The following is a 27,489-nucleotide window of genomic DNA, read 5'->3' as shown; positions in this document are numbered from 1 at the left end:
TTATCAAGGGGGTAAGTGCAGTAGTTGGAACAGTGAAACAAACACATGTACGGAACATGATGAGCGTTAACTTAGACCAACCCAACTTGTTCTCGATCGGTATTTCATTTAATGTGCATACCCCATTGTAATACAAATCATTAAATTACATTTGTGACGTCATTCCATTGTCTGTTCGCTCCGTTACTTTTCAGGAATGGAGCGATGTGTACCAGTTTCAAAATAACACCTTCATTTTGTCATTTTGACATTTAATTTTGATAACAGAAATATTCCCAATACTTCGAATGTAATTTAAGTAGGTCGGACATTACCCTCTACATAATAGCGATGCTTTGAGGCCCGTAAATTGCGCGTGCAGTCCGTGTTCGCACGTGGGTTATGCCCACGAGACTTTAGGTTCAGTGAAGCTGAGTCGCCCGCTGAGCGAGCTGCTTGTACTAGCTCCCGGTAAGAATAATTATCTGCACGCTATCAAACGTTTATATTTTCACCGAATATGTTAGGCTTTGTAACGACGTAAATTGTAATAAAAACGCAAATTGTAATACTTGCAGCAAATTGTAATAAACTTGACGTAAATTGTAATACAAATTAACGTAAATTGTAATACGCAAATTGTAATAAAAATTGACGTAAATTGTAATAGTTTTCGTTGCGGTAAAATGTAATAAATATTTACGTAAATTGTAATAACAGTTTTAATCACTCGTAAATACGCGTGTGTTTGTTTTTCGTTGCATTTCATACATCAAATAAGCTTGTTAGGGCGATAACTCAAGAAAGAAATGATGGATTTTGTTCAAATTTGGTACCAAGGTATATTGGCGAGATTCACCGACACAAGTGAAATGGAGTGACCCTGAGATAATTTTCAAGGTCACAGCAAAAATTTGGGGGTTTTCCCAATATAAAGATTGTTAACGCGATAACCCAAGAAAGAATTGACAAATCTTAGCCAAATGACGAAAATGATATTCGTCCTGATATATAATCGATATAAACTGTCCTCTGTATCATGTACATCAGAATGAACACGGATTTACGTAAGATAGCCACAAGCGACTTCGAGAAAAACCTGTACAAACTCATGAACAACTCTGTATTTGGTAAAACGATGGAGAATTTACGAAAACGCGTTAACGTGAAGCTAGTCCGGTCGAGTGCGGAAAACAAACTCAGGAAATTGATATCCACAGCTATATCGTGTCGTTTTCTCTCCGCTTCTACCTCAGCCGCGTTTGACTCTCGTAATTTAGAAAATAGATAATTACGTAGAGGGTAATGTCCGAGGTAACTCTCCATTCCTTAAAAATAATGGAGCCGAGGCCCCGGAGGGGACAAGGCACATTATTTTTTAAGGAATGGAGAGTTACGAGGATATTACCCTACTTAAATTACATTCGAAGTATTGCGAATATTGCTGTTATCAAAATTAAATGTCAAAATGACAAAATGAAGGTTTTATTTTGAAACTGGTACACATCGCTCCATTCCTGAAAAGTAATGGAGCGAACAGACAATGGAATGACGTCACAAATGTAATTTAATCCCGGAAAATGCTAGGGCATTCACAAGAGCTCCACCAACCATCATTGCTATCGTGGCCATATTATATATATTACTTTAAAATATTTTCCGGTATAATACCTTGTTTTATCAGAACGTCCTTGGTGGCCATCGCCATACCAATATTCATAGTAAGCATAGCAATATCCTGCACGTCGAAGTCGAGTTTTATAGTCGGTTGTTTTATAATCATTTTAGTCAACCGAGCGTATCCTACTGCTAATCCGGAAACCACTAAGGCGTGGTATGCATCATTAACGAATGTTTTTCCCTCAGACATAATATATATTAATAGAAATATAATTTTAATTATAACATAATATGAGGGTTGATCTCCTCTGGAGGTGTTGGTGATGGCTGTGGTTGTTTGTTTTGGTTTAAATAACATAAATAATGAAACAACAGCAGTGACTACTACACCACCTACGGTAAACCACAATGTGTAATTATTTTTATGGTGCCTGGCTAAGGCGTTTTTTTCTACCAGCTTCAACTCTTTTTTTGTTCTTCTTCTTTGTGGCATGCGTCACTGGCTCCGTCTTCGGTGTTTCCTCCTCTGGAATCTTGGTTATTTCTTCCTGGGTAGTAGCCATCTTGTATATTATTATTATTTTTTTTTTTCCTCTTTAAATTGACAATGCTTTGCTGTGATAATCGCCGCCGTCACCGGGGCTAAAAAACATCCCGTATTTGTGGTACAACACGCAGCTGATAGAGCTCAAGGCGTGTTCAATAAACGGGTCTTTCTCTAGGTCCTCCCACAAATAGTCTACGTTCCGGTGGTATGGGTAAAAATAACGACGCTATACATGTGTAAATCTGGGTAATAGTAGAACCTATAACTTTTGTCATCTCAGCCCCGAGTTTTGACTCATACCTGGCGTATAATTTATTTATTTCCTCATCTGACATTTTCTGAATTTTATCAGTAGTTATATTATCTCCTAAATATTGTTTTGCCTTACCACCCACAACTAGTGTTACCAGTCTGTCTCGCTGCTTGTCGTCCTTTTGTTCATCTGAAACTAATATCTGTTCTAGTAATTCATCACAATCCATTTTATAATATAGTAATCTAGTTTTAATTTTTTTTAAATAATAACCAACCCACACTAAATACAGAGAGATAAAGATTAGGTTACACACGACTATAACTTCAAAAACCGACATTTATACTAAAACTTACTAAAATTACTAAAACATTCCTAAAATTTACTAAAAATTACTAAAACATTACTAAAATTTACTAAACATTACTAAAACATTACTAAAATTTACTAAAAATTACTAAACTATTACTTGGTAATCCACTGGTTGGTCGGTTTTCAACACGAGCTTAACATGTTTAGTTTGGGCGAGCTGTTTCTTAACCTGTTCCCGGTCTAGTTTACTCATCACATCGTTCTCTCTCAAGCATTCCTCGAACGAATCCCTGTCCTTGCAGTGAAATTGAGCTACCCATAGCGTCTATTCACGTAAATCCTTTAACACAGAGTTGAATTTTTGTGTCGACACCCAGACGCTATGTTCTGCGTGCCGACCTGAAAACGCTAGGTAGGACAGCATATCTCTCTTTTTCGTTATCTCTCTATTAGCGGTGCAGTCATCCAGGATGAACAGCGTCGGCTTCCCTTTAAATTTGTTGTGATAAACTTTCAAATAGTCCTGCAGGTGTGTTTCCGGATCGATTTTATATACATCGGGATCCTTCATCACCCAAGATCTGTCCGTGTAAGTCTTGTTCATATTTATAGTAGGACATAAGATAATGATATTGTCAAATACGTCTTTATAGTACCCCTCCAACAAATCCAGTACGAAAACTGTCTTACCACAACCCGTCTGCCCACATATTATGGCGCAGTGCGGATCTCGTGGTAAATTAATAGATGGCTTGCACAAATCTCCCATTCTCTATATTAAGTTGCGCGTCCATAATTACATATAAATATAATTTCAATTTACCAGTTGGTTGAGCCTTCTTCATTATTTGAATGGTTATACCCTCGCTTCCGTTGTCGATTCGACGACCACTACCGTGTAGAGTGTCGTCATCTGTAGATCTCATATCCAACCACAATGCGTACTTTGTGGTTAAGTAATCCCCGATATGCACGGAGGATAGATCCAGGTCATTGACTACGTTGTTGACTATTGAGTTTCGTTTGATAGCCGGTAGCTTCATTATTTCATCCCACTGCTGATATGCCTTCATTCCATGGCTAAATAGCTGATTAGGTACTCCCTCTATGGTCACTTCCACTTTGGTGATCCCTGGGTTGAAAAATTTCTCGCTGTCTCTTTCGAATGGATCGTATTCCTCCACAGGTATGATTAATATACCTTTCATCGATCGCGCCGGCACGTTCATGTTGATATTCCATACCGTGTCGCTCTTATCACGTAATATCATTCTATGTCGCAGTATCCTATCGTACAGGATGGTCATTTTCCCAGAGTACTGATTTCGAATCTGCCGGGCGAGATCAGGATTAGTCACCATGTCGAACTCCAACGAGATGTTATCGATCTCATAACTACCCTCTTCACCGTTCGGTGTATACACGACTTTGCTGTAATCATTGAACCTTGAGTTCATATTCCAACCTGTCACCTAATGCGGCTTGGTAAAATGGTGCGTGCCCGTTAGCAACTCAAAGTCTAGCGGGATACAGAACCTGTTTCCATACGCTTCGGCGATGGCTTTTTCACTTTTCGATAGTTTGGCTGTCTCTTCTTGTGTGAAGGCATACCCTATACGTAACCTAGTCGATTTACTGATTCCCTGGTACACGTCGTTGGCGCGTTCTCCCTCACTTTTCCATAGGTCTGTGTAACAGTAATATACATCGCTGTCATCTATGCTAAGCACCTCGTTACCACTAATTTTTATGGAGGTCCTCTTGACTATAGCACGACCCACATTATTCACTAGCTCACGTTTGTCGTTGTCTGATTTCAACGTGATGTTAAATGCCAATCGTACCGTACCTGGTACTATTACGTCGTTCTCCCCCAAGTTGGGGAATCTAACCAACAGTACTTGGTTCTGGTCTATCTTGCTGGGGTTGTTTGTAATAGTCACCGACTGACGCACGGCTTTGACGCCTAGTGGTTCTCTTAATCTTCGAAAAGGATTTAGTTTTCTACCATATGACATTGTTATATAATATAATTTCAAAAATATGGATGATATTCCGATGGATGATTTTGGAGCTTTGGCCTCTGATGATGTTGATTACGGTAAAGACATTTCGTTTACTAACTCATCATTGAGCAGCCAACTACTTAAAACAACAGTAGACGATTATTACGATGGATTAAAAAACGATAGAAACTACGTCGAGCCTCAGTACAAAGACTATTCGAAGTTTTATATAGATGATAAGGGTATTCTACGCCTTAAGGATAACCCGGAGGTTGATATCATGAACACGCGCACTAGAAAACCACTTGCCTTGTCAACGCTAACCAGTCGCCATGGTACCGAATTTATCCGTAATAAACTAAACATGCAGGATTATGGTGGTGCAAAGCCTAAGATTCCTCCGAAGGTAGTTCAAGATCTGCAAGCTACCAGGTCCGAACTCAGTAGTGGTGGTGACATGACACAGCGTGCTACAGAAGCGTCGGACAGCATCGAAAAACTGTTGGGAGCGTACTGGGACAAACCTTTGCCTGGTTTTAAATTTCCAATGAGGGAACTGTACGGCTTAGATGAAGCCTTGAAACATGTACGTGGAGAACTCGTGAACAACATGGGTAAACTGAACGAACTCGTGAAAAAACCAAACTCACCGAAACTGAAGACGATGATATTAAGCGTTGTATCATCGACTACGTAATTTACAAGATGAGAGACAGACCAGATTGGAATCCGCTTCCTCTAATCGAGAACAGCTTCGATCTCAGATCAGCCGCGTGCGGGAAACCATCGATCGAGTACTGAACGAGTACTAAGGATCACTGTTCCGAGAGCAAGGCATCACCATTGCAAGCGTTATAACAGCATTTGGCTTCATCATATCGACCCTAGTCGTATCGCTGACGGGTGGTGGAGGAACACCAACACCACCAAAACCACCGAGTGGTGGTGACGTCAGAGACTGGATAAAAAAACATCTGAAATCACTAGGTGAAGCTCTGGCTAAACTCGCCGGTAAAGCCGCCAAAGCCCTGCCAGGTATCCTGGGTAGCATCTCGTGGTTGCTTCTAAAACAGTCAGTGGCTAGGTCAAAACCTGTGGGCGTTCATCGTCGCTGTTGCCGGGTTGGTGTACGTGGTCGCTAAGGAATTTTTAACCAGATGAAACCCAAGCCAACCGCGATCCCAACAACCACCAGCACTGTTTTACGGTCGATGTGCTGCTGATTAGACACCTGCACGTGTGGTGGTTTGGGTTGTGGTGGTGTGGACTTAACCCTAGACTCTGGTGGTGATGCCACTATACCCGTTTCACCAGTATGCGTGCGTGGTGGTACATGGGAGACGTTGACGTCGGCGTTAACACCCAATTTTTGGTCGGCTGTGGCGATGATTATTTCATTGTTGTAGCCTGTTATTTTATTGATTCTCAGACGCATATCACTCGGAGCCATGTACAATCCAACACCGAACACGTAGTCGACTTTTGACCTGGCGTATTGCAACGTATCCTGATATCGTTTTATAGCACTAGGTAAATCTACTGGTGATGCGATAGCGTCCTCAATATTAGCCACGAACTGTTTTTGAGAATCATAAGCCGTTCCCTTACCTATAATATTAGAATGAGTCTGTGATTGAGACCCTAGACCAGCCCACACGTACGTTCGAATCGAATCGTTCAATCTGATAACACCAGCACGAGTAAAACCCTTCGACGTGTCCAGCATAAATATTTTCCAGTCATCCGGACCCTGCTCGAACCTCCATACTCGGTAATCCTTGCTGCCGTCGAAAGACATGAGATCATCTCTCCACTCGTTACTCGTGACGTAAGCATTCACATATGTTTTACCACCCGATTCTTTTAGCATTTTGCTGGTTTCCACGAGGGGCATATTGTGAACGATAGGGATACCCAACCCATGGTTTGGGCCCGTCAAACGCCAATCCGTCTTTGGGTTTAGTTCGAATTCATTACAAATCCGTTCATACGCACGTCGATCGTACGGATTGTTTACTGCATCCCATGCCTTGTCCTGTGGGACTGAGCCGCTGAATTCTTTGAGGATACGCCTTACCTGGTAATACACGTGGAAAGTGAAAACAGATTTACTTAGCTCATTACGCCTAGTGTCGGTTAATGTCAAACCACATCCAGTTGTCACACACCACACGGCAAAATTGAATTGATTCTGCCAGAACTGCATAGGGTTGTGAAACCAATCGTGAACCGTTTTAACATTAGTGACCGAAAACCTATAATTTTTAAACACGTCTATAAACTGGGTTTTGAAGTACTAACCAGCCGTGTCAACCACTATTTTCATGTGTGTGAAGTCATAAGCCTTTATGTTGTCGTTTTTGGGGTAACGTACTTCGGGTTTATACATATTATTATATAATATATAAATATATATAAATATGTACATTACGCTTCCGGGTGTAACGAGTGGTGAGGCCGTTCAACTTATGCACGCTATTGATAACACGTCTGGTCAACTCGAAATAGCACTATGTGATATAACCTACTATTGTATCTACTCCCGGCGTGGATTATGCTTCCCGGCACCGTGTCTTTAGCTTTGGCGGTACTCCCCTAATTAGCTCTCCCGGGAAATCCGAAATATACATTTTAGCCTTCCCTGGACATCTGAAAAATAAATTTTAGCCTTCCCGGTACGACACCGTATTTACAAAACCTAACATCTCTATATATACACACACAATGAACCAGCCGTTACACTTGAGTGCACATCCACCCGCTCTGACTGGGTTCGGTATCCCGGCTGCTTCGTTTCTAGGGAAGTAAACCCAAGTACAAAATATTGCACTTTTGATTTGCGATTGTACGCTTTTAATTTTGTTTATATGTTTTTTCATAATCAGCATTGTATATTATATGTCATAAATAAGTGATAACTGTGTTTTAATTATGTTTGATTTTTTGGTTGCATGTTGCATGGTTGCAATCCACTCCTTTGATGATCTCCTCGGTGCATTATCGCGATAATGACATCGCGAGATATCGAACGCAAGAAGGAGGAGTGGTTCTATGCGGGTGAACAATTGAAGTGTACAACATACTACAAGTATCTTGGTCTACTATTCTCATCTAGGCTAAAATGGTCAGCTGCATGTAGCAATCTCGCATCACAGGCATCGAAAGCATTAAGGCCAGTATACCAGCTATTTAAACGTAACCAAGCAGTGACGTTCTCTACAGCAATGACTATCTTCGACTGCAAGATTTTACCAATCCTTCTTTATGGCTCCGAGATATGGGGAACATTATACAATGAAACAATTGAAAAGGTCCATACCTCTTTCCTTAAACGATTTATATCTGTTGGGAAATTTGCATCAAACAAAGCAATATTGGGTGAAACAGGTCGCTGCAGTGTGTTTGTGTATACCAGAATGAGAGTAATCAAATACTGGTTGAAACTACTACGAATGAACTCCTCTAGATATCCAAGGCAGAGCTATCTTCTTCTCAAATCTTTAGACGATAATGGAAGACATAACTGGGTGTCAGAGGTTAGATCTCTGCTCTTTTCAACAGGTTTCGCATGGACTTGGTTATCACAACAAGTTGGTGACGAGAAGTTATTTATCAGCACTTCCAGACAAAGGTTACAGGATATCTTTATCCAGGATTGGCAATTGTCTATTTCTACCTCAAGTTATCTGTCATTATACTCTGGATATAAAACTGATTTTAACACAGAAACATATATTACTTGTCATCAAGACAAGTCTTTGGTACGTGCATTCTATAAATTCAGAATAGCATTGAACAATCTGAAAGTAAATGCATACAGGAAGGAGAAACAACAGTACGACTATACCATCTGCTGTGAACATTGCATGGATCTCAACATCGAAGATGAAGTTCACATACGATTTTCCTGTCCAAACTATTCTGCACTTCGAATGAAATATTTACCTTGGTTAACTTCTGTTGTGCGAAACAAATGTAACTTCATCAAACTTATTTCTTCACAAAATCCACAAACAATCAAATTACTATCATTATATTTGAAGCATGTATTTAATCCACGCCGTTCTTAATTATAAGTTTTGTTTATTATATCACATCCACGTGACAAAAGATAATATTCTGCTGTAATTGTACCTTAGGTCATAAGGCCCGTAGTATTGAATAAACTAGTCTGAGTCTGAACGAGCCTACAGCTCAGCAGGAACAGAAATCGTGACAATTGTTGTGAAAAATGAAAGCTATATGTTCTCACAATCTGCTGTCATTTAATCTTGTCTCCTGCTTTGCCTAGCCTCCGAGTGGGCCTAGGACAAAAGCCAGCCGGACAAAAGCCACCCGGACAAAAGCCACCCGGACCCGGACAAAAGCCACCCGGACAAAAGCCACCCGGACAAATGCCACCTAAATAAAAATAAAAACCACCAACACAATAACATTTTTAAAAAGTCAACATTACTATGAAATCAAAATTTTACATGAAAATCAACTTTTTTATCAAAGTGAATACATATTTTTTAAGAAACCAAATTATTCATCAAAGTCTACATAATTTTACAACAAAATCAACATTAAAATCAATATGGGTGGTAATTGTCCTCTCTGTAATGGTAAAATAACTGGGCGGCATTTTTCCGGGTGGTTTTTGTCCTGCTCCCCTTCCGAGTTACATCTTGTTTTCATAGACGATTCTGTCGTAATTGCCTGGTGTCGCTGGGCCTTATTTGTTCGAGCCAGCCGCTAGTGATAGTGAAAACTATGATCAGTCTCGCTTATCTCGGTTACGGTTAATTTCTTCAACCTAAACAGTGCGACGTTATTTGAAAATTTCCCCGGTAGTTCTTGTCTGATTGTATTAAAGTATCAAAGCAGTGTGGGCTTTTGCAGGTTTTCTAATGCCTGGATGGTATAATGACTGATCATAATTGATCCCATTTCTGTGGGGCTTTTTTACCTCGATATTTATTCACGTCGTGTAAAAATATGACGTATAATATTAAAAAATGACATTTGATCTACATTGTGTATTTGAATCCGTAAACTAAACAACCCCACTTTGCCATTGCTAGAAGACTCTGAAAATTTACTTAGGTAAATAAGTACATACAGTTTTAGCACACAGCAAATGCTTATATGTATTTCTTATGCAACAATGAAGTTCTGTCCGTATTCTCAAAATAGTGTTGGCCCATAGAATTTCATGCAATTAAAATTGCATGCAATGAAGCAATTAATACTCCCTTCTTGTAACCCGTGTTAGGTGGTATAAACCTACATATGTTATTTGTCATCATTCACTTGGTCAGTTAATGAATTTAAAACAGGTATAATTAGTGGTAACACCACTTAGATAACCCGACAAAGGGTTCCATTTGGCATTTCTTGTGTCTGGAGTAAATACTCAACATTATAAACATCTATCAAAGGATTAACCGATAACACTCTGATTGATTAATTACTTTTATCTTATACAGCGGATTTGTCAAAAGGTAGTGTTTATGTATGTAGATTTACTAATCTATAATGAATACACTCTGTCGTGTCTGTGTCTGCGTAAAACAACTTCCTTCTTTCAAAGGATTAACCGCCAAGACATTGATTGATTGCTCATTATTGGCCAACTAAGTTACTTTTTTTTGTAACAAATGGCGGACATTATGCCATTAGTTCCCAGGTATGCTATCTGGGGTGACCAATGAGACTATATACCAATGTGAAATACCTGAAACGATATATCACTTTTCATAAACATGTATGAGACTGTTAAAAGACACATCATTTGGAACAGCTGCAGGTGAATCGCATATCACTCGTTTTTGTGGATATTGATGGATACATTCCTCAAACAAAGTAATAGCCTGACATTGTTCTTATAACTCTAATCTGTTTTAATTTTAATAATTGCATTTTGTTTTTATTCATTTGTCGTAGCATTCCACAGAATCATTGTTTTCGTCGTGAAGTAAAGAGACAGACAACATACACTAGGGCGTGTGTGCGAATTATGATTTACATTGGCAAACTATAAAATGTCTAGATATTCAAGTTATAAGAAAAGGCAGATCGCCTGATTTTTATTTAGTTTCAAAATGCATACAAGTATGATAATAAACTAATTAGGATTATAAGACCAAATATAAAGACGCACGTTGACTAGTATCTACATACTGGTGAGTGGACGTTAACCACGTGAATGTAGCAAGAAATTTATTGCGCAGTATTGTCACTTCGACCCCTACCTCGCTTCCGAGGAAGAAATCGTTATGTTACAAGTTGTGTCATGCCAAATCCTGTTGGCCATGATTCAAATACATATTTAACTACGAGTGGAAAGTAGTTTTGATTTTCTAACTTAATGAAAACAAACCATAATCTCATTAATTCTTTAACAGACTTTAGCCCGTTACGATTATTAAAAATGGCAGCGCCCTGTCGCGAACATCCGCCAGTCTGAGAATAAATGCTATTTAGGTTTGTTTTCACCGAGTTACAAAATCAAAACTACTTTCTACTGGTAGTAAAATATGTATTTGATTGATGCCCAATAGGATTTTGCATGACATATCTTATAACATAACAATTTCTCTCGTGGAAGCGAGGTGGGTGTCAATATAACACTACTTACAATATTATTGTCACTTCCACCACAACCTCGCTTCCGAGAAAGAAGTCGTTATGCTTCAAGTTGTGTCATGGAAAATCTTTTTTGGTCATCAATCATATATATATTGTACTACAACTAGTAAGTAGTTTTTATTCTTTAACTTCCGCGAAGCGATCTGAACACATTTAAGATATCGTTCCAAGCTTCCACAACGCTCGCTTCGCACTCACAAACTTAACCCATCCAGCACGAACTGCGGGGTCCGGTGGAAATTAGTTCATGGTGACACCATCACTCGACCCCCTAGGAGGGCAACGCAACGATTGACGGCAACGCAACGATTCGTTTTGCTTTGAGTAGGTTTCGTTGTTCAGACCATCCTTTAATGTTGGAATATGGGCGAAAAGTAAATATAAAACAACATGAGCGATTCTGCCCTCTGTGTATTGTACTTACCATTGAATCAGAGTACCAATTCTTTTATGAATGTTCATTTTACTGTGATCTGAGAAACAGCCTGCTCCCACAATACTACATAAATAATTCATGTGAAACTAAATTTATCAACTTATTATTGTCTTGCAATTCTACAACTGTTAACAATTTCTTGCATTGACAAAAAGAGCGAAGTTTTTGAATATGGAGTATAAGATTAAATGACACATTGTACATGTTAGCATACAGCTTAATATTATATATGGCGCTGGATTGTATTGTCATCTATATAATTATATAACGGGTCGGTGGCCCTTGTACGAAATTAACTCTCACTCACTAGATATAAGCTTACGATGACACACACTTAAACTAAACGTGACAAAATTCACTTTTCACCCAAAACATTGAACATTTAAAATGTGTTCACCACTGCAATTTTGACCAGTCAAGTCGATAATCCTTTCGTTAATCCCTTAAACAATCATTACTAAAACAACACCAAATATCAAAGACTACCGCCAGTCGCCCCCATGAAACACTCATGCCGCCCCCATGCCACTATAGCAATTAGCCCATGCAGAACAATCATTTACCATCACCCCACCAGTTATCTCCCCTTGCGGATATTTCCAAAATTGGAAACATCATCTTTCCAAAATTGGAAATGTCTTGGAAACATCATCTTTCCAAAATTGGAAATGTCTTGGAAACATCATCTTTCCAAGACATTTCCAAGCTTGTAAAGTTGAATTTTTTTTCCAGTGGGACTGTCCTTTATTGCACCGTTCTCGGTGGCCGTTTGCAACCTATAACCGTGTGGTTAATGTTCAAATTAGCACCGCTGTTGCAACAGGATATCCCTGCGTCATGTATGCCAACAGGGATTTTCTGAAAGTCTTGAAATGTCATTAACAGTGAATTTATAGCACTGCCGTTTTTTCATTCAGTCCAGAGAACTGTAGTGCACATACTGCAGTTGTAAAATGTATAGCCCATTGTGCTTGTAGCCGTCGTAGCACGTGAACATGCGACCAGTATATGTGAAGGGTTTTGATATGACGTAAAGCTAAATGCACTGGTATTAGTGTGATTCCACTTCACACGTGTATATATATGTACAAGGTGATAATAGCGTGAACCCTTGTGTAATCTACAAACAGTACAACCAGGAATTATTGAGAATTTAAAGATTGTAAAAAAAATTTTTTTACACTCATTACTCACGTATTAAATGTGAATATTAGCAGAACATAACTCCAGATTGAAAGACAGGTGAACAGTTAGTGTTTTTGTCAAGTCACCATGGGCAGCAATGCAGGCTTCAATGCGGCGGGGCATACTACTGATCAAAGAAGTTAGAAAGTCGTGGTCCATGCTGTCCCAATATCGGACCACCTTTTCTTTCATTTCATCAATATTTGTCAGATTTTTCTTATTGACACTTTCCTTCGTAAGTCCCCAAACATTTTCTAATGGATGTAGGTCATGGTTATAGCTTGGCCAATCTAATAATGTCATATTTTGGGTCCGAAACCAGGCCTGTGAATGCTTTGAACAATGTTTTTGGTCATTGTCCGGCTGGAAAATCCAAACATTTCCATAGAACACGTGAGCAGATGGAAGTAAATGTCCCTCGAGAATATCTGTGTACCGCTCACTGTTCATATTCCCTTCAAATACAGAAGGGCGTTGCCCCTAACACAGATATGCCATCCCACACGTTAAATTTCGGACTGTACTTTGGGCGCTGATACAAGGTTTTTCAGTTTGTTTGGTCCAGAATTTCAGTGAAAATCACATTGTCCCAGTTAAAATTTCTATGCTATAAGCACCAGTTCAACCTTCGTTCCATTTGTTCAGGTTTCATGATCGGTGATTGAATTCCTCGACTTTTCTACCAACCCACTGCATGCAGCTCAGTTCTAATTGTCTCCTTAAAGACAGACAGCCAGCCAGCCTTAAGGTTTCTAAACTCTTTTGTTTGTTTTTATGAACAAGAATACCAAGCCGCCTCCTGTCACCGACAGCCAATTTTCTGGGCCTACCTGCGCCTCCCTGGTGCTCAATGCCATATCCATTTGCAATATTTTTCAAAACACGACAGACATTGGACAAAGGGATGCCTGTTCTACTTGAAATCACTTTAGCTGATCTGATGTCCTTCTTATAATACTCTAAAATCAACTTCCTCTTCTCTAAATCATCCATACTGAGGATCACTGAAAATGTCGTCTGCTAGCAAGTAAACAAAGGGGGATAACTTTTCACAAACTAATGAAAAAGGATTAACGGAGTTTTCTCTCTTGAATGAAACCAAGCACTTGATAGCTGGTGAAGGTTGTTTATACTAGAAATCCAATTAAACCTATTCCTAAAATTCTCAAATTCTGGTCATACTATACTTACAGTTGCATTATGAGCACATATCACTGTTTTAAAGAAATGATTCATATAATTACGTTTCCATCGCCAAAAACAATCCTAGTTCTGGAATCCGTTATCCCTAGGAACGGCTAAGCAGATAAAGTCTGCATAAAAGCATAAAACTTTGCACATTCATGTAGGGTGCGATTGAATCTCTCAACCATGGCTTGGGTACGGTGAGATCCCACTAAACCTCGTCTAACTTGGACTGTGTGCTTGGCCAGCAGCTGCGACACGGCTCCCATGAACTCGCGTCCGGGATCGACTTGCAATACGGTAGGCCATGTCAAACAACTGGCTTGGTGGACGTGATTCAGCATTGGAATATCGAATTTTCTTCTGGGGATGTATCGAAGCGCCGGCAGGTTGACTTGCCAGATGGCTTGTTTCTTAAGCCAGGCTTTGGCTTTCTCTTCCGAGACTCGAGCGGCTTTGGTGAGTTTCGGGATGGCGTCTGCGCCTTTCCAGTACCCTCGCGGACTGTAATAAATTTTTCCATGATGTATGTACGCATGTGTGCGTAAGCATTTCAATTATTCGATGCGCGTTTGTGTCCGTATGTGTAAGTGGTGACTCCGTCGATGGTGATCCATCGTTTCGAGTCCATGGGAGACAGCGAGGTCTTGTCGCTTCTCAGCCTGTTCATTTGGTGTTTGAACGTTTTATTCTTGAACAGGGCTTCCTTGAATCTGGCGTGCGTGGTGTGTTTTTTTCACCATGTTTTTTCACGCCTTTGCCTTTCGGATTTCACCGGTTGCTCTTTCTTGATGGAATACATCTTTGGTCTCAAGCCGATGTACTCGGCGATCGGTGTGCCCGCGCATTCGTCCTTCACTTGTCTGTGCATAGGGTGATCTTTAGGGTAGTCGCTGGTGTCGTACAGGTGCATGTGTTTCTTCATGTCCTCGTACACATCCTCAGTGTGAATTTCCATCAGCAGGGAATCTGTGTCCGTGCACAACACTTCGCACCTGTCGCCGTACTGCTTTTTTCAGCTCGTTGTAATAGAAATTGTACATTAAATGTTTGGATAGGTCGAGGATGCTCATCCCCACGTAAACGGGCCGGTTGAATTTGATGTGGCTTTTGTTCATGTGCAGCGCTGCCAAGTCGTCATCGAATATCTTGCTTCGGTTGAACGCCAGGCTTGCTATGAGTATTTCTAACTAATTTCACATTAACACGTTTTCTCAAATTCTCCATCATCTTGTCGAACACTGAGTTGTTCATGAGCTTGTACAAGTTTTTTTTCGAAGTGACTCGTGGCTTCTTTTTTCAGATTCGTGTTCAACCGAATGTTAGGTTCCATCCAAGAACAGCTGCAGATTGCGATAATGAACGAGGTATTTTGACTTGTTCATCAAGTTCGCACGAGTTTTTTGACGTTAGCCAGCTTGTCTCCCAGCAAGTTTTGTTGATATTCGGACATTCAGTCCGGGTTCACCGTCAATCGTTCGGGAGCTAGCGGATAGCTGCTGTGCGATTTGCGTAGTTCTGCAGGGTAGTCCAAGTCCACTTCGAGCACGTAGCCTTTGTTCGAATTCGTCACGATGCTATTCACGTCAATCATCTCGGGCGAGGAGACCAATTCGAATCCCTTGGTTGGGACATACTGACTCATGACCCAGCCGTACAGGTTTTTGGCGTCGAGATAGAGTATATGCTTGGTCGATTTGCCGGGGTTGTGACCGGGAACGTACTTGTTGTTGTCTTCAGCATATCGTTTGGAGGTCATGGAAATCCCACCCCGCAAGACTTTTTCCACGAACAGGTGCATGTCGTAATCCGTCAGTAGTTTCAGCTCCACATCAGTCTTTTTCAGCAAGGTGTCCCAAAAGAGACCGGGGGATGAGAAATACCACGTGGGGTCCAGGCCGTACTGTTTCGAGCACGTTTTTCTGAATATCTCAAACACGTCGGCCAGCAGCAGCATGTCCGTTTTTAAGTACAGGTCGTGGTAATCACCCAAATTCTTGCACCCCAGTTTGTCCCACACGTTAATCTGGTGCGCGTAATCATCTTGAGAGATATTGGAAGCGGCTAAGTTGCTGTAAAATTAGTCGATGGGAGGTAATCTCGTCTCGTTGAACTTAGACCAATCGTCCATGTACTCGTAGGGGTAGACGCCCTTCCTCAGCAGCAGGGGTCGAGTCTAGGCTTCGTTGTATCGATTGGTGATGTCGAAGTCGTCCTTGTCATTGGTGTTTACGTGATTGTCTAGAGACAACAGCAGGAACTGAACGCTATTGATAAATCTCAAAACGTCTGACGAGAATGAGAAGTATTTTTCCATGTTGTTGGTGATGCACATTATGTTGCCGTCGACCTTGGTGAGAATCGTAACCGCAAAGATTGTGAAACACGACGGGGATTTTGATGGTCTTGTGATTGATTTTGAGCTTCAAGTTGCACGCGTTGTGAGCGGCACCTCTGTACTTGCCGGTGATGTGGCAGTGATATCTCATGACATCCCCGTTCAGGGGATTTTGGTGACCTGGGAGATGGGGACGGGTTCGTTTATGCCGTTTCAGTTGATCCCATCATTTTCTGGATAGCTCGAAAGTCTGTTTGAATGTGCCTTGACCGGAAACTTCGCGGATCTGATCACAACCCTCATGCAATCATCACCTTTGTTTTTGACGTTGACCATGGCTTGCTTTTTCTTGTAGTATGGTGGCAAGTCTAGGTACGACCCTCCTTTGAACGGTACATAGTTCGCTATGTCCAGATAGACCATGTCGATCCTGTCCATGACCCAGCCTGAGCCCATGTGTGTGTAGCGTTCCGTCTGCTGTTTGTCCAGCAATATTTTCACTGTGAATTGAAATTTGAGGCTTCACACATCGTTCAGTTCCTTGTCGACCAGCGGTTTGATGTCGTTCACGTCCATGTTTTTGTCGACGTCAAGCCTACAGCCTCTCATATACTTACCAATGGCATGCTTCGTCGTAGTTCGACGGGTTTGTGTTCCTCCAGCAGTTTGAGGAGCTTGGCTTTCCTCATGCGCGAATAACCTCTGAGCCTTCGCTCTGAGTTTTAGCTGTTTCACCTTGATTTGAGGAGATTCATCGACGATGCCGAGCAATCACAGCAGCAGAGGTTTCCTCAAACGGGAGTAACCAATCACTCTGCGTTTTTTGGCAATCCTTTTCAGTTCTCGAACGGTAATTACCGTTGTAATCATCAATGTGTGAAAACCTTTTTCTATATGAAAAAATAGTTATATTCAAATGCGAAATCAAATCTCTAATCGCTATAGTCAGGTGTAAAAACAAATCTCTAATAGGATTGTAATCGCTATGTTCGGCTGTGAAGTCTCTGGAAGTTCGTTGGTATGTGAAGTATGTCTCGCTGTTAAATGTTAGCAACCCGTCAATATGTTGGATAGTTAAACTTTCAACTGACTTTTAAAAAAAAGCGATTTTCGTAATGCATGTTAGATTTTTATTCTGAGCAGTCGGTTGCGTTTGTTGAGATAGTCTCTTTTCGTGAAGTAGATGAGATGGCCTCGTACCACGTCTCCTCCATGGGCTTTGCCACGACAATAATGGCATTTCACGCTGATGCCGCACATTTCGCACGTGTAATTCATGGAACCATTTCGTATGGACATGTGTATGCCGCAATATTCAGTGGTGCAACTCTTGCCACAGGTTTCGGTTTTTCCGAGCAGCATGTACTTGCAGTTATATGGTGCGCGTCTTCCTATCTTCCCATCTATATATTATTGTTTTTTAGAATAACATGCGGATTTATTTCTAATTGTGATTGCGTCGTCTGCTACTGTTGTGTTGGTGGTGGTTGCTTGTTATTATTATATAGCAGTATAATGACCACCAAGCTTTATCCTGTTGCTGCCATGGCGGCAACAATCCACAGAGTATTATTATTTTTGTGGTGCATGGCTAAACCACCTTTTCTACGGGCGGCGACTTTTTTAGGATTCTTGGTGGTGGTGACTTGGCGTATGGGTGTCGTCGTTGCTTCCTCCTCCGTTGGTGTTGACGTTTTCTCCTCTGGGTGCGCATCCATGTTGTATATTATTATCGTTATAGGAGCTAAAAACATGCTGTATCTGTGAAGATAACTTTGCCATAGTCATTGAACGTGAGTTCTTATTCCAGCTCGTCGCCCAGCGCGGCCTGGTAAAACGGCATGTGCTCCTCGAGCAGCTCGAAGTCGAGCCATATGCAACACCGACACGAAACGACAGCTTTTTCTCCTGCTGTTATATTGCCGAGATGGTCTTGCGTGAAACTGTACCCTACACGGATTTTGTTTGATACGTCGTTATTCCGACTAATTCCTTGATACGCCATGTCATCGCGTTCCTCTAGAGGTCCGTGTAACAGTAACACACGTCGCTGTCGTCGATGCTCAGCACCTTGTTCCCACTTAGTTTGATGATAGTTTTCTTGACGATGGCTCGACCCAGGCTGTTCACTATCGTGCGTTTGTCATTCGCGGACTAACGTGATGTGAAAAGCCAGTCGAGCCGTGCCGGATGATGATGTTGTTCGTGCCCAGGTTGGGGAATTGAACCAGTAGCATTTGGTTTTGATGGATCGTGCTCTGATTGTTGGTGATAGTCACTGGCTGATGCACGGCTTTGACACCTAGCGGATCTCTCGACCTTCAGAAAGGATCTAGCTTTCGTCCAAATTGCAACATTGTTTAGATTGAAACAATGTATGTTATAAGTTTAAACCTGCGACTTTAGGACAGCACTGAAGGTCGTCCGAGATATGCAAAACGTAAGGACCAAACTCGGTGATGCTAGCGCTGCCGATCCGAGAGAAATGCCCAAGAGCGCCAAAGAAGTGTCGGACGAAATCGAAAAAATATTGGTCACGTACTCGAACGAACCCTTGACCGGTTTCGAATTTCCTCTTAGGAAACTTCGGGGTCTAGACAAAGCCTTGAAAAACGTGTGCGGAGAACTTGTGAACAACATGGGTAAACTAAACAAAATCGACGAGCACATCGCTCGCGAGAAAAGAAAACTTAGGATCGTGGATGACGAAGCCATGAAAAACATCATCCAGAAAAGATTGCGCGACCTGAAAGACGAGAGACAGACCAGATCGGAAGCCACTTCCTCCAACCAGGAAGCCCTCCAATCACAAATCAGCCGCGTGCGTGAAACCATCAACCGAGTCTTGATCGAGGACACCACGTTGGCCGACAGGATCCGAATTCTGTTCCGGGAACAACAAATAACCATTGCCAGCGTTCTCACGGCTTTGGGCTTCATCATATCGACCCTGGTCGTATCGCTGATGGACAGTGGTGGTACACCAAGCCCAACACCACCAATCCCATCATCAGGCGACGACATCAGAGACTGGATAAAAAACATTTGAAATCTCTCGGAGAAGCCCTGGCTAAACTGGCTGGCAAAGCTGCAGAAGCGCAGCTTGGCATCGACTCGACTTGCGTTATTGACATCCTGGTTCAAGCCCAACTTTTGATCAGCGGTCACGATGATGATTTCATTGTTGTAGCCCACCACTCTTTTCACCCTCAGTCGCATGTTGCTCGAAGCCAAGTACAGTCCCATGCACAACACGTAGTCGACTTTCGACCGGGCGTATTCCAGTGTGTTTTCATAGCGTTTGATGGCACTCAGTAGATCGACATTGGGAATGCCCAAACCGGGGTTCGGACCCGGCAAACGCCAATCGACCGTCTTCGGAACTTGTTCGAATTCACTGCAAACGCGTTCGTATGCACGTCGATCGTATGGATTGTTTACGACATTCCGTGCCTTGTCCTGTGGAATCGGCGAGCTGATTTGTTTCAGGATACGTCTGATCTGGTAGTACACGTGAAACGAGAATACAGGCCGACTCATGGCATCACGACGAGTGCCGTTCAACGTCACGCCGCACCCGGTGGTCGCGCACCCCACGGCGAAATTGAATTGATTCTGCCAGAACTGCATTGTGGAACCAAGCGTGTACCGTTTTCACATTCTTGACTGAAAACCCGTAATTTTTAAACACGTCGATGAACCGTACCATGAAATGTAAACCATCCTTTGCATTGACCTCAATACTCGGTTGCGTGAGAAAGGTAGCACTTATATTATCACTTTTAGAATAAACCACTCCCGGTTTGTACACATTTGAATTGTTATATTTTAGTATACATATCTACTTTTTTAATATGTACTTGACCCTTCCGGTTCAACTGCTACACTCGATCTATAACATGTCTGGTTAGCTCGACAAAAACATCAACGACAAAAACAACAGGCTGTTCGTCAATAACGTCCGCAACCAAATAACTGACGGCTACTACAGCGTAGGAGCCGAACTCAAAATGAACGACTCGAACGGCACGGTCATGTTAGCCAACAATGGAAAAAACGACTTGAGACTCAGACGTTGGCTAAAATGCTCTGGTTTACGTTGAACGACATACCACCGGAAGCCAACGTGACCGGCACGAAATTACCCGATCTCCTTCCTTATCGCGAACTGTGCAGGTTTTATCTCTATCAGCTAAGCACAACCGACAACGTTCAAGGCAAACGACCTTCCACACTGCTGAGAGCCATGCCGGTGAAAATGGAAAAGTACAACGACAGCAGAACCGAATCGTTTTCGTTGCAGCGTTACAAGAAATTAATCCGAGGCAACATCACGGATTTGAAAATATCTGTTTTAGACATTAAACATGATCCCGTAAGGATAGGATATCTCAGTACGACGCTGCACTTACGGCAATGACGGAGTCTCATGGTCCAGGAACACGCGTTAGAAAATGCGCCAACATAGCAGTCTCCGGGGACACGTGCGGATATGACGAACCTGGAGTCGACGGCAAACTGTATGCCTTGCAACTGAAAAACAGCATTTACAAACGCGTCAAACTGACGCCCTCTACTGGTGGTGGTGGTGGCAACAACCTAGGCGATTTCGTTGATATTGAAAGAGCGGTCAACAACATGCGATACGACCTGATAGGCAACGACAAGGACGAATGGACGATAACCCCAGCCTTCCACAGCAGGCTGTTCCATCTGGATGAAGTCGAGACCATGGCCATCCCAAATCGACTGGAATCTGAACATCACGCTCGACTCTCCCCACGTTTTCACGGACAACAAAGATCACTACCTGACGAAAGACGTGAACAATGGAACGCTGCGTGTGGCTTATATCCCTACACGAAGACGCAGCGTGATCGTCAGCACATTGAGGCAAAGAGTAGCCCACATGCTGTCGAGGAAACCCGGGATGCAAAACGTTGGATTGCAGATGGTGTCGGAATTCGACAGCGTGGTAAACGTCCTGGAAAATTTGTCAGCGAAATCCACGCTGTACATCCAAGTCTACCTCGGTGAACCGCCGTCTAACATCGCCGAAATCATGAAGGGGATCAAACTCCGCTGTGCCAAACAACAATACCAAGTTTGCTCCGTTTACGTGCGGGTGAACGTTAACGCCTTCAACAGTCTGCAGGGAGTCACCATGGCCGTGGAAGACACGATATCGCTCACCGAAATTTTCCTACTCAACAACAAACATCTCATGGGTTTGAAGTGCACGTCCAAGGAATTATCCGATAACCAATTGAAAACCATTTCGTAATACATTATATATAAACGAGATGAACCATCATCATCCCAAAGTAACACTAGCCAATCTCGGAGACACGCTGGGATTCGAAGAACCCGGAGTCCACGGCAAACTGTAAGCCATGCGCTTAAAACAACGAAACGACGAGAAGTCATCATCGAATCTCAGTTAAACTGCATTATTAACGTGATCCTGACCCACCCCCTATCTTCTCATAGATCATAATGTTAGTGTGTCGCTAAAAAAAACGTGATACTGCTTGTGAGGTTTGATCTTGGAAGAAGAACGTGGATGAACGTAGCGCCATTACCAGATCAAACGGCTAACATGTTAGTCCCCAATGAGAAAAAAGCAGCCTTATTTTCAATAAAATAATATGGGTTAAAAATACGCTGGCATGATCACCATCAACAGAAACGTTGTCGTATTTGTATACAACCAGGAAGAACCCCACCCGCAAACCTTGATATTATGATATTTCAAAAGGATTCTATTGAACTCCTGGACCATTTAGATATACTGAGTCAAAAAAGAAACGTCATTCTTTCTTCAGGGCACTATAAAAGAACAAGAGATGGTAAGATGGTTAAATTGTTAATATTTCATTGCTGAGATCTGTGTGATGTACTCGATACACTGACAGTGCCATAATCAGTTCCATTAGGCTACACCGCCGTTTCAAAACATGGGTATACAGAATGTCAAGTCACAAGAATAAAAATGCGAAAGTTCTCAGTTCAATATCGTGTATGGCCGCCCCGCGCATTCACCACTGCCAAACACCGTGTCCTCAGCGACTGCCTGATGCTTGTGAACACGTGGTTGGGGATTCTGCGCCATTGCCCTTATATAATAATAATAAATGTGAACTTATAATGCGCCTTTTCCATGCACAAGGCCCATGCTCAAAGCGCTAACAAAGTGAGTGGATAATATACATATATACAATAAGGGACTAGTTGCTAGTCATAATGCAGTGAAAACAGATGAGTCTTGAGAAGTCGTTTGAAGGAATAAAAGTCAACTGCTGATTTAATGGTGATAGGGAGAGAGTTCCAGAGTAGAGGGGCAGAGCAGACAAAGGATTTCCTTCCAAAAGTTTGCAGTTTGAACCGAGGCACAGAGAGTAGGTTCAGATTCTGAGAACGGAGCTGTCTTTCTGGAGTGTACGGGGTAAGAAGTTCTTTCAAGTATTCTGGGCCTATGCCATTGAGGCATTTGTAGACAAAACACAATATTTTAAAGTCAATTCTTGATTTAACAGGCAGCCAGTGGAGGTTTTTCATGACAGGTGTTATGTGTGAGCGCTTTGAAGTTCTGCTTATGATTCGGGAGGCTGTATTTTGGACATTTTGCAATTTTGATAGCAGCTGCTGAGAAATACCAAAAAGGAGGCTATTGCAGTAATCAGTTCTTGATATAACAAGTCCCTGGACCAGACCGTGTGCTGCATCACGACTGATGAGATGGCGTATTCTGCCAATGGCTCGTAGATGAAAGAAGCATATTCTGCAGAGTTGATTTACATGAGTGTCCATCGCCAGGTGTGAGTCAAGTGTAACTCCAAGGTCTTTAACAGAGTCCACTGCTTGTACCTCTGCATCTGCTACCAGAACAGTTTTGGTGGTAATTTGTTTTTGCATTTGCCTGGATCCAATAACCATCACCTCAGTTTTGTCATCATTTAACTTTAGCAAGTTGTTGCAAGGCAGCGCCAAGTTCCTGCAAATTCTGAGGTTGGTTCCTAAAACCGAGAAGCCTTCTTCCAAGTGCATCCCAAACGTGCTCTATTGGATTAAGGTCAGGGGACCTCGATGGCCGGTCCATGACGTTGATTCCAGCGTTTTGAAGGAAATTTCGTGTCAACATGGCGGTATGCGGCCGAGCATTATCATGCTGGAACTGTAGACCTGGGCCATGAGCCGCCATGAAAGGAACGAGTTCAGGTGTATGCACCTGGTCGCGGTAAGCAGCAGCTGTGAGGTTTCCACGGATGACCAGAAGTCGGGAACGGTTGTTCCCACAGAAAGCACCCCACACCATGCAACTTCCGCCCCCGAATCTGTCGATTTCCTGTACACAACATTGGGTTCACGACGTCGTCTCCAGACTCTATGCCTGCCGTCCGCGAATCTGAGGGTAAACCTGGATTCATCGCTAAAGACGACTCGATTCCAGTCTCTCTGGGTCCATCGGAGGTGACGTGGGCCCACAGCAGACGTTGACGTTGATGAAACGGCGTCAATATTGGCCCACGATATGGACGTCGAGAATGAAGATTGGCAGCCCGCAACCGATTTCGAATGGTCTGTGAGGACAGTCGACCTCTAAACATCTCAGCCCTGGTTCGTGTAGCCGGCAGAAATCTGTCACGTAGGTGACGTAGGACGATTTGACGGTCTTCTGCTCGTGACGTCACACGTGGACGACCCGACCTTGGGCGATCTGAAGTGGTGCCAGTTTGTTGTAGACGACCTCGCAAGTCATACACAGTACGACGGCTGCATCCCATTGCTCTTGCGACGTCAGTAACTGATCTTCCCACTTGCAACATGCCAACGGCACGTTCACTTTGCACATTTGACAAACTCGGCATTTCAAGTACCGTTAGAACTGTGGTTTAAAAGTGTTTTTTCAATTCTTGAGGCCAATGCAAACACGTGCATATGAAGAAAACTTCGATGCGAAGATCAGGTGATCAACTGCACTTGCAAAACCTGATTTAGCACTAACGTCATTTGCACGACGAATGGATGGGTTTGAGTGGGCTTTGCTAACGTTTTTCTAGAGTCGAAAGATAGGGATCCCATTTCGGATACATAGATGTATCATCAGAGAAAAATTATTAATTATTGTTCAAATTACATTTTGTGAAGTTTCTTTTTTGACTCAGTATATACGAAAACTTGAACCTCATCAGCTTAAAAATATCTGCATCAAACATTGACTGAGGACCAATTAAATTTTATTTTATAAATAGAGTATATATACAGAGTGGGACTGTAACCGGTCGTAGATGAAGTAGCAAAAACACTGGAAACTGGAGCCGAGAGTCGCACACACTTACACTCGTCCACGGCGCTCGCTCAAAGCAACCCCTGAGACGGTAGCGAGGTGATGACTTCGAGACCTGCCGAGACCTGCGTTTCATTCGGCTAAAAACACCTCTCGCCTCGATAATATATAACAAGTACGACAATACGTTGGATTGTCAGCCTTTCGGCAGACCGACCCCATGCTCACTAAAAATTGATTATTTCCTAAACTATTTGACCGATTTTCGTGAAATTTTGCATGCAGATGGTTACGCTATAGAAAAACGGAATTGGGAACACTCTCAATAACTTCATTAGATTAATTAAGATTTAATTAAGAAAAAAAGTTCAACAATTTAACATAAACAAACATTGAGGGTACATCAACCCATGCCTCCCCTCGTGACCAGTGAACAACTTATAATGTCGCTCGTCACGCCGAAGACCCGAGTTCGATTCCCCACATGGGTGCGATGTATGAAGTCCATTTCTGGTGTTCCCCGCCGTGATATTGCTGGAATATTGCTAAAAGCGGCGTAAAACCAAACTCACTCACTCACTCTCAGGGAGTTCTCACTTGTACTCAGACGATGATATACATGTAATAAATAATGTGTGCAATCCGATGTGCATCTTTTAACAGGTCATGGGTTTAAGAGAAGAGATTGTGGCAGGCAAACAACAAATATTTATTCGATGGACAGTCTCCGGGGAACACCAGTGACACATTGTGGTCGTTACTGCACCAAATTCCAAAGTTTAAATAATGTTCTTTCGAAACAGTTAATAAACAGCCATCAAGATTACAATGGAATTCTTTTGCTTGTTTTCGGAGATTGTTAACGTTATTTCTTTGTTTTTGTTGGGTACGGTTGAGGTAGCCTGGTTAAGGCGTTGGCTTGTCACGCCGAAAACTCCGGTTCGACAGTCTAAGTAAACTTAGGCTCAGTATTATTCGTTACACTGCTATACTGAGTCTAACAAAACCTAGTAGAAGGTTGCGTCAGCTAACCTTTTGGACTGACCAAAACACAGCTTACCAAATCGCGAAGGTTAACATTCATACATACCGTTTGAACCGTTACCTCAAACACTCGAACGATTCCGAATGCCATTTTCCGCACGATCGCTTCCGAGTGATGCACTCAATGAGTAAACAGTCGCTGGAAATAGCGTTTTTGTCAATATTTAAGGATGTCATCTTGCGAAAATATAAGCCAATCGTAACCATGTCATTAGAAACCCATAAGCGTATATACTGCAGGTCAAATATCTGTGTTTTATGCGGATTTTCGTTTGTTGATAGATCAGTGTCAGCGACCAGGGAAGAGAAAATTCAAAAACCGTTTTGTAAGTCCATCCGAACCCTAACAAGTAGTCGTTGTCTGATTAGGCTTTTTTAGACTCAGTATATAGCAGTGTAACGAGTAATACTGAGCCAACGTTTACTTAGACTGCCGGTTCGATTACACACATGGGTAAAATGTGTTCCCATTACTTGTGCCCCCCGCCGTGATATTGCTGGAATATTGCAAAGGCGTTGTAAAACCATACTCACGACTCACTCACTCTTTGTTTTTGTACCTCATAAGGTCATTTGGATTCTTGTAAAATTTTTGTTTTTTTTCTAGTCTTTCTCTAATATGTACGGAGGTGTAGTAGGGCCACGGTGAAAAAAAATTTGGGGGTCACTATCTCCTACGTAGGACTTAGTATCTCCTACGTAGGACTTAGTATCTCCTACGTAGGACTTAGTATCTCCTACGTAGGACTTAATATCTCCTACGTAGGACTTAGTATTTCCTACGTAGGACTTAGTATCTCCTACGTAGGACTTAGTATCTCCTACGTAGGACTTAATATATCCTTTTTAAGGATGGTTATTAAGTTGAGAAATGTTTGGCTATGCAGGACGTTAGTCGAAATGTGAGTCAGTGAATATTCATGACACTAACGCAGTGTTACTGTACAGTGTTATTGTGTGTGTATTACGTTAGGGTGACGTGGACCCTGTTCTAATTGCAGTTATGGAGGTTTGGGTATGGTTATGTTTAATCTATCATACATACATCTATTCACACACACACACACACACACACACACACACACACACACACAGAGGTGGGTGGGATGGTTGGGGTGAGGTTGTGATATGAAACTCGGGTTATAACACGACCTCCGCAAGTTGTTGCTTGTCTTGCCGGGCTAGGTTGGATCGGATGCAACGCTCGTTTGCGGTTTTATTCGTAATTGTTTACAGGTTGACTTGACTGGGGTGGACAAGTGTTGAGTGCGGCGTAAAACAATACGAAATTCAAAAAGGCAAAGAATTGTCATATTAGTTATTGGTATAAATATAAGGGGATACGTACACATAGATTGCCACCTATAGTCTAAGACACGTCTGTACACGCAGATTATGATTCATGTGCAACGACCTCTGAAACATCCAATGCATAATAGTAAAGTGTAACAAAGTGCAACATGTAACAGTGAACTAACTGCAACGCGTAATAGTAGAGCAAACTGAACGCAAGGCAGTAAAGTATAACAGTCGGTCCAACACAGTACTAATGTGCAACAATTAGTTGAACACATGACTCTAATAGTGAAGGAAACAGTAGACTCTAATAGTAAATTGAAACACGTGATAGTAGACTCTAACAGTAAATGAAACACATAACTGTA

At 42.1% G+C, this 27,489-nt stretch overlaps 1 protein-coding gene across 1 annotated transcript in view; it reads left to right on the top strand.

Annotated features, from left to right (window-relative positions):
- The first annotated feature begins 333 nt into the window (after window positions 1-333).
- The window catches only part of LOC124283989, a 45,053-nt gene continuing 17,897 nt past the window's right edge, over window positions 334-27,489 (top strand). The window contains exon 1 of the mRNA XM_046720036.1: window positions 334-450. The gene's annotated coding sequence lies outside the window, so the exon portion shown is untranslated. The remainder of the gene's footprint in view (window positions 451-27,489) is intronic.

The sequence above is a fragment of the Haliotis rubra genome, unplaced genomic scaffold, assembly GCF_003918875.1.
Source record: "Haliotis rubra isolate DU_JTF1 unplaced genomic scaffold, ASM391887v1 Scf1099, whole genome shotgun sequence".
Lineage (NCBI taxonomy): Eukaryota > Metazoa > Mollusca > Gastropoda > Lepetellida > Haliotidae > Haliotis > Haliotis rubra.
The sequence above is the reverse complement of the archived record's forward strand: the minus strand, read 5'-3'. Positions and strand labels throughout refer to the sequence as shown.